The sequence below is a fragment of the Pleurodeles waltl genome, chromosome 4_1 (genome assembly GCF_031143425.1).
Source record: "Pleurodeles waltl isolate 20211129_DDA chromosome 4_1, aPleWal1.hap1.20221129, whole genome shotgun sequence".
Classification (NCBI taxonomy): Eukaryota; Metazoa; Chordata; class Amphibia; order Caudata; family Salamandridae; genus Pleurodeles; species Pleurodeles waltl.
Genome location: NC_090442.1, coordinates 497740104 through 497752264, shown reverse-complemented (window position 1 = coordinate 497752264; position 12161 = coordinate 497740104). Strand labels below are relative to the sequence as shown.

Here is a 12161-nt window from a genome sequence, read left to right as displayed (position 1 = left end):
TTTATTGGTCAAGTTTTGTGTCTTCATATATATTATATAGTCTACGTTTCAAACTGAATAAAGGTTCGCTGACTGAGTTAGTTGGTTGTCTTTCTTTAGCTCGGTTCAGTGGAGGGGCTTGTTGAGCCAGACTAGGCACCTACCAATCCTGTAAGCCAGTAGTTCCCAACCTGGGGCCGTAAGGCCCCCACAGGTCCGTGACACACTACCAGGGGGTCCACAGGCCTGGGCTGGGGGGAAGGCGCTTCTCCAGTTGACGCCTCTGACAAACGTGTGTGTTTTTATATTTATTACTTCCTTTCTTCAGCAGTTTAAAAGCACTGCAAAGCTCCTTGTACAGAAAAAATAAAAGCTTCAAGATAACATATTGTGATAATTGAAAGTGATTAATGCACCAGCAGGAGAGCAATGAGAGTTTTGGGCAATGGCAGTTTTGACTCAAATGTAGCACAGTTAATATGCCTGCTGCAAAGAACATTTGCCATACAAAGAACAGTATTGTATGTGCATGGCACAGTGGGTTACTGCTTTTATCACAGAGATTTGTTACTGTGCAGTTTATAATCGTAATCCAGCACAGTGAGCTAAGAACTGTCATTAAAGAGCTGCATGCAAACTGCCTGGCACAAATTAGAAAACTGTTTTTTTCACAGACTTTCATTTTCTTTATGCTGCTAAAAAAGGTTTGCTTGTGTAGAAATACATTCTTGTTGTGTTCTGAATCCTGAGTTTGTGCTTCTCCAGACCAAGCACTCTTAGAAAATGCCTACCAGTGTGGATGACATGTGAATCCTACACCTTCTAGTCCCCTGTAAAGTGCTCTGACACCCTACAGTTGTATGAGAGGTGCTATAAAACAAATTAATTACATGTGACAGAGAGGCTAGGGAGAGATGAGAGGCCATTATGGTTTACTTCCTTTCCCCACCACATATTTATGTGAAAAAGCTTTCTCAGATCCTACATACCTAAAAAATAAAAACAAAAATCTCTCTGGAAATGTAGAATCTGACCTGAGGATTCACCTTTCCTAAATAAAACCAAAAATGTAAACGTTTGTTGCAGAGATGCAGCGCCAACCTTCCCAATAAAATGTTTCAATTTGTGCATATTTTTTCAAAATTAAAAAATATATAATTTGAGTACTTGTTTGTTGTGCATTTGTTATATTTTTTGCGAATTACCGTTTTAATGTTTGAAATTTAAATCATACAAATTGGTTGGGGGTCCCAGGCTTCCAGTAATGATTCAGTGGGGGTCCTCAGGAGTCAAAAGGTTGGGAACCATTGCTGTAAACAACCGCATTTTTAGCAGTTCATCTAGGGAAAGGCTCCTTATCCCAAATCAGTTTCGGCACTCGCCTGCTCATTAAGATACAGCACTCGATTTCTACTATGTCTGTTGCATAAACCAGCACGCACGGTAGGTGCTTGGTTATAGTCATTCTGTATAGGACGAGTTCAGTTATTTAGTACACATATTTTGTACTCCGAGACTCCACACTGTGCGCCCTAAACTGGAGGGGTTAAATGATGGCGGGTGGATTTGTTTCTTTGACTATGGGTGTTCTCTGGTATCAGCTGCTTCTATGAAACCCAACGACTCGCTAACAGAAGGGAATTAGGTTCCCACTAACAGACCCATAATTATGTTAACAAACTTAACGAACTCGCAGTCTGTGCACTTTTTCAACAACACGACCGCGTGGTATTTGTTTTCTCTTGCTCAAACCTGCAGCACACCTGAAGATTTCAGCGAAAGTGTTTCAGTGTAAATCAAATCACTTTTCTAAAGTGATGCTCAGCGTGTAAGCTTAATTAGATAAAACCTCAATAGGTTCGAATTAAAAGATGACAAAAAACAAAAAACGAAAATACTGAGGTTTGACGTCTTGCTGTCAGTCACCGGCCTCGAGGCCCACAGTAATGCGTTCTTGTTTCTTGTAATTCATTATTGTTGTTTTCGATGTTTGTCAATTGTTGCTATTTGTCCATTAGTCCACGCATCTCCTTTTCGTATTGCTGTGGAAAGCAGAAGATGGCGCTGAGTCTGGGGACAAAGAAGAAAGTCTGTTACTACTATGACGGATCCGTATGGCTCACAACCTCTTGCTCAACTATGGACTTTACAGGAAATGGAGATTTATCGGCCTAACAAGTCCAATGCAGAGGAGATGACAAAGTACCACAGCGACGGCTACATAAAGTTTCTGCGATCGATCCGACCTGATAACATGTCGCAGTACAGCAAACAGATGCGGCGATTCAATGTCGGAGAAGACTGTCCTGTGTTCGACGGGCTCTGAGTTTTGCCAGCTTTCTGAGGGAGGTTCTGTAGCCAGCGCTGTCGTACTGAACAAGCAGCAAACGGACATTGCTGTGAACTGGGCCGGTGGACTCCACCATGCCCCAAGAAATCTGAGGCTTCCGGCTTCTGCTACGTGAACGACATTGTCTTGGCCATCTTGGAGGTACTGAATTACCACCCGAAGGTGCTGTATGTAGATATCGATATTCACCATGATGATGGTGTGGAAGAGGCCTTTTACACTACTGACCCTGTCCTGACTGCATAATTCCACAAGTAAGGAGAGTACTTTCCTGGGACAGGGGACCTACGGACATCGGAGAGGGGAAGGGCAAGTACTATGCTGTGAATTTTCCCCACCGGGATGGTATTGATGAGGAGTCCTATGAAGCCATCTTTAAACCAGTGATGACATAGGTGATGGAGATGTACCAGCCTAGTGCTGTCGTCTTACAGTGTGGTGCTGTTCACTGTCTGGGAATCGATTTAGCTGCTTTAATTTGACCATCAAAGGGCATGCCAAGTGTGTGACGTTCAACCTGCCACTGCTGATGTTTGGTGGCGGTGGTTACACTATCCAAAATGTGGCCCGCTCCTGGACCTGCGAGACAGCTGTAGCTCTGAATTCTGAAATACCGAATGAGCTGGATACAATGAGTACTTTGCAGGGGCGTAGGAGACACTAAGGCCCTCATTATGACCCTGGCGGTCGGCGGAACACTGGTGGTGTTCCACCAGTGTATAATGACCATGGTGCTTTAGCCACGGCCATACCACCAGTCCCTCCAATATACCACCAGGCTTCCGCCGGGCGGTCATAATTCCCAGGGCAGAGCTGCAAGCAGCACTGCCCTGGGGATTATGAGTCCCCAACCGCCAGGCTGTCCATGGCGGAAAGGATGGCGGTAAGGGGGACTTGGGGTGCCCTTGGGGGCCCCTGCACTGCCCATGCACCATCCATGAATTACGGGCAGTGAAATGTGTGACGGGTGCTGCTACACCCGCTGCACATCAACATTGCCGCCAGCTCTATTATGAGCCGGCTTCAATGTTGATGTGACTTTTCCGCTGAGCCAGCATACGGAAACGCTGTCTAGCACGTATACCTTTACCACACTACTTTACCACGCATATGCATAGTTACAGCATAGAGAGCGGTCTAGCTGTCCGGGTGGAACAGGAAGAAGCAGAGGAGAGAGAGGCAAGTAGGGCTGTGGCTGGGTTTAGGGTGGGAGGTTGGGAGGTTGGGGTCGTTTTTAGGGCAGGGTAGGGTCGGGGTAGTTTTTAGGACAGTGTGAGGTAGGTTTTAGGGTACAGGGTGGGGGTCATGTAGTATTTAGGACAGAGCGGGGTAGGTTTTAGGGTTCAGGGTGGGGGCGGGGCGTCAAGGTAGTTTTTAGGGCAGTTAAGGGTAGGTTTTAGGGTTCAGATTGGGGGTCGGGAAAGTTTTCAGGACAGGGCAGGGTTACATTTAGGGCTCAGTGCGGGGGGGGAGTATGGTATCAGGTGTAAGGAGGCAGGGCAGGGAATATTTACCACAAATGTTCTTTTACCAAACATACTTTTTACAATGAAATTCATTGTAAAGGCATGCGTAGTAAAGACACGGTCGTTCTTGAGACCGCGATGTTAAGGCATGCATGATATACTCATGTGTTGTTCCATCATTCATCCCTCATACCAGTCTAGGGTGTCAAGGCACTATACATCACACAGACATTACGCAGAGACAATCATCATATGTGTGTAAATCAGTGTATATGAAATGTTACATAAGGCAGAGAACTACAAGGTGTAGGTGTCACAGGTCATCCATACTGGTAGCAGGTATAGTTTAAGAGTGCTTTATCTGGAGAAGCATAAACTCAGAATTTAAAACATACCACCATGGTATGGGGCTCTCTTTAATAATAAGAATTGATTTGCGCTCAAGTTAACTTGTTTTGCAACATTAAGTTATTGAAAAAGTGGGGGGAAATCATAACACTGAAATCTATACCTTGATGTTTACATGTAGCTCTTTGATGAGTTTTCATTAATAAATTGCAGGGGACAAAAAAGGAGCTCTCTGATGTAGGAAGCTGGCCTGGTGTGTGGTGAGTACCTATGGTATTATCACATTATACCAGGTCCAGGTATCACCTTATTATTGAAGTGTAGGCATTGTCTAGAAGCCAGGCTCTCTAGAGGTAGCTGTGGATGAGCAGCCAAGACTTATCTAGGACTTATGCAAAGATCATGCAATACCACTGTAGTCACATGGCGCTTACACACATGAAAGAAACACGTTTTACGAAAATAAAGGTTCCTTATTACAGTAACACAAACACTAAAACACTAGATAGGCAATACTCCAATAGGATGTAAGTAACACACTATTATATGTACAGTAGCAATCAGAAATTGGCATAAAAAGCAATAGAAAACAGTGAAAAGCAATAGGCAATACTGAAGGCCTAGAGGGGACCAGACCATATACTAAAAAAGTGAAATGCGAAAGCTGGGCCCCCACCCAAGGAAGAAGATTCAGTAGAGGGGAGCTGGAGGAACTAGGAAACCCCAAAGAAAAGTACCAGAGTGCCCCCCAGTGACCAGGAGAAAAGAGGTAAGTTAATGGTTTTTCCCCAACCCACCAAAATGACTTCAGAGAAGGATATTGTAAAACGCAGACAAGACTGCAAGAAACTAGAGGTGGATCCTGGAAGAGGAAGGCCTGGAAAAGAAGGGGACCAAGTCCAGTTTACATTGGAGTGTCTGGTCTTGGCAGGAGCCACTACCCACCCACCTGTGGATGCAGGAGTTGGTCGACTGGGAGACGAAGACGGTCAGCAATTCAGCACTGGAGCAGATGAAGAGTTCCTTGGTGATGCAGTCAATGTCCCACGCCAAATAAAGAATTGCAGTCAGTCTGTGGTGTAGAAAACCCACCAACAAGCCTTGGCAAAGGCAAATGTTGCTGTAGGACCAGCAAGGCCCAGGGGGACTCAACCCATGGAGGGGAGTCCCAGGTGACCCTCAGCAAGGCAGAGAGTCTGGAGAAGGAGAGGCAGCCCCCACAGAAGACCTACAGGAAAGGAGCCCAGGAGCTGCAGAGAGGCTCACTCACCACACCTGAAGAGAGGTCTGACATCGCAGGCGAAGCACGTTGAGGGCTGTGATTCACAGGGAAGAGTGCTGGGGGCTGGGGCTACACGGAGCCTGGAGATCCCTTGGAGGAAACAACAACAAGCCTTAGTAGATGCAAGAGACATGGTTCATGGGGGTACTGTCCTGCATGGGAAGGCAAGGACCTACCGACTCCAAAGTTGGACCGCTGGTAGAGAGGACCAAGGAGACCACTCCACACTTCCACCCCTGATGCAGGATCCATGCAGCTCAGAAGGAGAGGAGATCCATGCAGCCAGTCGTTGTTGCAGTTGGTGCCTGCGGATGCAGGTAAGTGAATCCTTCACTCCAAGGAATTTATCTTCTTTCTTCTCATGCTGACTGAAGACTTGCTGCCCTCGGAGGAAGCATAGCCGGGTAAATGTTGCAGTTGCTGGAAGGAGCCGAAGAAACAATGTTGCAGGGCGATGTTGTCGCTGGAGATGCAGATTGTAGGTTCCTGTGAAGTCCAGTTGCGGTTCCAGTGGCCAGAAGTCACAGTAAACGTTGCAGAGGAGTCCTGCTAGAATCTTGCACGTCAAATCTGAGGACCCACCCAAAAGGGAAACTCTAAATATCCCAGAGAGCGGTATTGGTCACCTAGCAGGGTGACCACCTAGGAGGGGGCCGTGATGTCACCTGCCTGACCTGCCCACTCAGATGCTCTCAGAGGCCTCTATCCACCTTGGATTCAAGATAACAGAATCAAGTGGCCACCTGGAGAAGCTCCGGGCACCACCCCTGGGGTGGTGATTGACAGGGGAGTGGTTACACCCTTTTCCATTGTCCAGTTTCGCACCAGAGTAGGAGCTGAGGTCCCTGAACTGGTACAGACTGGTTTATGCAAGGAGGGCATCAAATGTGCCCTTCAGAGCATACCAGTAGCTTGGGGAGGCTACCCCTCCCAAGCCTTGTAACACCTATTTCAAAAGGGAGAGGGTGTTGTCTCCCTCTTCCAAAGGAAATCCTTTGTTCTGCCTTCCTGGGCATGAGCTGCTCAAGCAGCAGAAGGAGGGCAGAAATATGTCTGAGGGGTGGCAGCAGCTTGGGGTGCCCCGAAGACCCCAGAAAGCTGGTAGGAGCAATGCTTGGGATCCTCTAAGGAGCCCCCAAAGTGCATGGAATCATACAATCAACACTGACAATAGTATTGGGGTATGATTCTGACATGTTTGATACCAAACATGCCCAGGTTCGGAGTTACCATTATGTAGCTGGACATAGGTAGTGACCTATGTCCAATACGCCTGTAAAATGGCATCCCTGCACTCACGAGGTCCAGGAAAATGGAGCTGGAGTTCGTGGAGGCACCTCTGCTCCTGCAGAGGTACACACACACAGGTTCTTGCACCCTGCCCTCTGGGCTAGGAGGGCCTACAATTGGGGTGACTTACAGTGACCTGCTGCAGTGACCTGAAGTGAAAGGGTGCATGCACCTTTTCACGCAGGCTGCAATGGCAGGCCTGCAGACACATTTTACGTGGGCTCCTATGGGTGGCATAATACATGCTGCAGCCCATGGGGAACCCCTGATCCCCCAAAGCCCTGGGTACCATATACTAGGGACTTATAAGGGACACCAGTATGCCAAATGTGGTGTGTGTGTGTGTGTGTGGTCCAAGCAACCACATTTAATGGGAGAGAGAACTGGGGTCCTGTTTAGCAGGACCCCAGTGAATACAGTCAAAACATACTGACAACAGGCAAAAAGTGGGGTAACCATGCCAAATAGAGGGCACTTTCCTACATCTGAGAAAAGCAGTAACCCACTGACCTATTCACATTATATGCACTTTGTGATCTGCATGTAGACATTCTTGCAGCAGGCATAGTAACCCTGTACGTTATGAGTCAAAACTTCCACTAGACAAAACTTCAATCTCTCTCTAGGAAGACCATTAATCACCGGAATTATCGTGAGATATTTATTGTTGCCTGAAAACTGTTGGTGGCAAGGAACACCCAGCAGGTGCTTTTAAAGCCACAATATATTCGAAAACACAGCACCCCCATAATAAGTAAGCACCCGCTGCAGTGGTACCGGTTGCATTGCCCTAGAGCCGGCCCTGCTGCCTTACCTGGCCCTGTCCATCTCTCAGGCCATCTGGTTCTTCCTGGGACCCATGCTGTGTGCTGGTCTCTCCGCTGTCTATCCAGCAGTGTCAGGCTCTGCTCCACCACAGCCTGTGAAGTCCTGTAAAGTCTGTGAGTTGCCACAGTGCTGGCTTCGCATCTACAGGCCATTGGCAGGAAATGAGATTTACAGACAGCCCTTGGCCTTCAAAGTGGGCTGTCACAAATGCCAGGATGGCTGAGGGAGAGACAGGAGACCAGAATGTTGGGTGGGGGGGCAGGATGTCAACTTAGGGGACAATAATTAGCACTGGGGCAGGCAAGTTGGAGACAGAGGCGAGAAGAGAGTGAGAGAGAGGCGACAGAAACAAGGGCCCTTACAAACATTGCCGCACAGGGTGCCACCAGCGCGCTGAAGCCTGCCCTGCTCATATCTCACAGTAACTCAACAATACTGTATTTAAAAAGGGAGATACTCGGGAACACAAGACTGTATTTAAAAAGAAAGGGAGATACTTGGAAATACTTTATTTAATTACCCAAACCTCCTTAATTTATCAAATCTTGCTGCTGTCTTCAGGGTTTGATCTTCAAGGGACAGGAAGGGTCGGGCTCAGGAGGGATGGGATGCAGACAGCAATCAACAAAGGGCCTCTCTCATCTCCCTTTGTTCTCAGAAGTGCAGACTGCAGGCAGCTGATGATGGCAAGGTGAGAAAGAATCCCTTGTGTGCTGCAGCACAACAAAAGGGCAAAGGGCGAGTGTCCTGGAGGCATGTCACTGGTCAAGTGCAGGGCCAGTATAGGTTGCACTTTCATGCGCTAATGGCCCTTCGAATTACAGAAGAGAAGGGAAAATTCTTCTGTCCACTCGTCCCCAACACCCTTGTCCCCGTGTTCCTCCCACTCCAAAATCTGGGGGGCGGACATATCCCCTGCGTCCCCCACACTTCCTACACCCATGGTACTTTGAATACTTTATTCTGGATTTCAAACTTCACATCAGTCCATCGAGCATGACGAACCAGAACACCAAAGAGTACTTGGAGAAGATAAAGCAGCGTCTCGATGAGAACCTGTGCATGCTTCCACATGTACTTGGTATTCAGATGCATGCCAACCCACAGGATCTAGTTGCAGACGAAAGTGCTGATGAAGATGACGATGACCTGGACAAACGCATCTCAATCCGTTCGGCCGACAAGAGGATACATGTGATGAAGAATTCTCTGACTCGGAAGATGAAGGCGAAGGTGGACGCAAAAATGTGCCAAACTTCTAGAAATCCAAAGGTGTGAAGACTGATGAAGAGAGGAACGGCGAGGAGAAGATATAAAGGGAGAGGGCAGGGCAAAGGAGGACAAAACTGATACCAAGAGTGAGCTGAACAACCTCCGTGGATGAAGGAGAACACCCTCGGTTGCAGAATGGCGGAGTGAAATGCAAAAATGATCTGGCACTGTTTTAAAGGGAGTCTCAGCCCCAGGATTTATATTTTATATATGTTTGTGTATACATACCATTTATATAAAATATAAATCCATTCCGTCATAGTTTACCGTGGTGCTAAGTAGAGTAACCCTGAGCTAGCTCTAAATCCACAGAGTGGGACATTTGCCTATACCTGCACTATTACTCACCCAGCACCACTGGCAGCTGCTTGGAATTTGCTGCCTTTTATGTATTTTTTGTATTTGCAAATTCAGTTCTAGGGCTGCTGGGGTGGGGGTTGAGGGAAAACACTGACATGGGTGCCAATCGGTGCCTTGCATATGACCCTTGGACAAAGCTTTATATACGCTCCCTGATTTGACTTGTGCTCCTCTGCAGATGCTAGGGCCGATGTCACTTGCCTGTGGGCTGTCAGTTGTACTCTTTCACAAGATATTTGTCCTCTTGTGCTCTTATTTGAGTGCTGCGAGTTAGACATTGTGTTCAGTGAAGTAATCGTTTTAAAGACATTTGTGTAAGTGCAGTTCAAGTCACCTGGTAACATGGGCTGAATGTTCTTTTGAGTCTGTGGGTTGATGGAGGAATGGTCTGTTTCCCTTCTCTTCTATGCACGTGCCCTACTGATAGAAGATCTCCAGCAGCTCCAAACAGAAGGAAAGAAAGCCATTTGCAATCAGACCCAATCCAGGTCAAGTTCCAATGGTTTCTTGATACGTCTTTGTGCAAGGGGTATCCTCCACATTTGTTGTCTCAACATAAAGGGTATCCTTCGAAGTGCATGTGTGACTTCTTCCTTGGGCTACTCATGTTATGAAGCAGAAAGTGGTTCTTGGATCCACTCTCCTTGCAGGACCACACTCTGTGGCGTCCCCCTTCAAGTACCAGGGTGCTTTTGCCACTGTTTTTGCCTCCTACTCTCTTTGAGCTGTTTCTAAGGTTCTGGAGAGGACCTTTACCTCCACTCAGAGTGACGACGAGTATGGGCTGATGCTTAGTAATCCCACAAGTCCGGTCTAGATCGAGTCATTGCTGCTAACTTTACACACATGTTTTTGTCTCTTAATATTATTTGTATTTTTTAATCCATATATCTTTTTTTTCATCAGGAGGGGGGTTTGTTTGGGAGTGGAGTAGCCTGTATGGGATCATAGGATTGTACGTCTGCACAAATGGCACAGATATTTGTTCTTCCATTAAAATATATTTTTTAATTTCATTTTTGAAAATCTTTACAATAAACCTGGTATCTTTGTATTGCTATGGAAACACTCTATGATGATGTAGACCCGTGTAGCATTGCTATCAAACCACTGACCCAGGCTTGGGAACTACATGTCGCCATACTTAACAAACCCAAGACATGGAGCCCCATCCACACATCACAAGGAAATATAACATTCAAAGGATTCCACTGTTTTGTCAAAGCTATCAGGAAAACTTGATAGTTATTTTTTTCAAAGGCTATGCGTACTTGTGAAGCTATTCAATATGGCAACAGGTATAGTGGCGATGGGGCCCTGGAACAAAAACGCCCCAGTGCACCTGAATTTCAGCTTTATTTAGTTCCAAACAGGGAAATGGAAGAACTATGAGACTCATTTCCATGCCTGCCCTAGAGCCCATATAACAATTCCTACATCACTGGCTATACTGTGTTGCCTGGATATTTGCAGTGTTTTGTCGTGGTGAAATTGGCAATGTTGTAAATATATCTTTGGCCACCTGGTGGCTGGAGTCTTTTTTAATTATACATTTATATTTCTTTTTTTCCTTATAGCTCACAGCTTGACGCCCAAAGGAGTGTCAGGGCACTGAATGATTGTACAACAGGTAAAGCAATGTAGATTAGGTTAAAAATAAAAGAGAGCCTAAAACAGACTATAAGATAACAAAGTATGTACATATATAATCTAATATACTTATTTTGTTTGAAGAGGTATAAAGCAAACTTTAAGTGAAATATTAAAATAAAATGAAAATAGAAAATTAGAGATGAAAATCAATTAATAATGTATTTATCAAGGCAACATTTGAAGGTGCTGCTTGACAAAAAGGAGGTTGCATCTCAGAGGCAATCCTTTAGAGCACTGTTGTTCTTGTACTACCATCTCCTCCTTGTCCCCATTGTAGTCATCACTTACAGGAAAAGAAGTGGCATCTGGAGATTTCAAGCAGCAGGAAACAGAAAAATAGATAACTTAGCCACTGAGCACTGGTGGTGGCATTCCTCAAAGCACAGGGCTCTAGGATACCCCAATACTATTCAGGGAGCTGGAAGCCGCTGACATGCAAGCTCTGCTTTTAAAGTGCAGGTCACTTTGTGGGGCCCCACCCCTTCTCACAGAGACCCACCTAGCACAAATAGATTAATTATTAATCGGAAAGGCATACAAAAGGGCTCAGCCACAGAAGGGCAGTGGTTCAACAATGTCCTCTCTATGAGCGATGACCAACTAAGGCAGTTCCTGTTGACCAGACCTTCCCCTGTGTATCTGCCTTCACTGTTTAGGTACTTAAATGTTTCACTTACCTTGTACTCAGCGGTGGCTGCTTGTAATAAAAAGAGGGAGGCGGGGGGCTACACGAGGAGGGTGTCATGCCGGTGGGGGTGGGAATACTAAAAACAAAACGGGCAAAAAAGCACTTACCTGCTGCATGCCTCCTCTGTGTTCCTCGCCACCTCAGTGCTTCTCTGTTTGTTCCTCTCCCCACCTTATCCAGATGCTTCTATCATGCTGTTACCCAGCATGAGAGAAGTGCCTGGATTGGTCTGAGTGGCCTAAAATGCCACTCAGCTGGGGACTGGGAGCCTGCACTGGTTCTTCACTCGGGCTGTGCGACACAGCCCGGGTAGAGAGATCTAGGTGTGCATGTCAGTTTGGCTGGCCTGGGATGGCTGGCCAAACCAACATGTTCACTTAGAGTGCACACTATTTCTCCTTCCCCTGCTGCTGATGAGGGTCGCCCGACCCGCTGTTCGAGGAGGAAGTGAAAAATAAAATGATAATACAATTGTTGTATTATCATTTTATTTTTCTGCTGCCTTTCAGCAGTGGGGCGACGCTCCTCCTCCATAGTAGAGGGGCCGCCCCTACTTGCACTTGATCCTACCTTACTCTCTTCCCTATTTGAGGAAGGCAATGTTACCTTGATTCTTGTTTAACCCTGTTTCAGGTCTCTATCCTT

General features: G+C 46.5%; 1 pseudogene; it reads left to right on the top strand.

Moving 5' to 3' along the window:
- Positions 1-2032: 2032 nt before the first annotated feature.
- Positions 2033-9272, top strand: LOC138288532 (probable histone deacetylase 1-B; annotated as a pseudogene).
- Positions 9273-12161: the final 2889 nt, after the last annotated feature.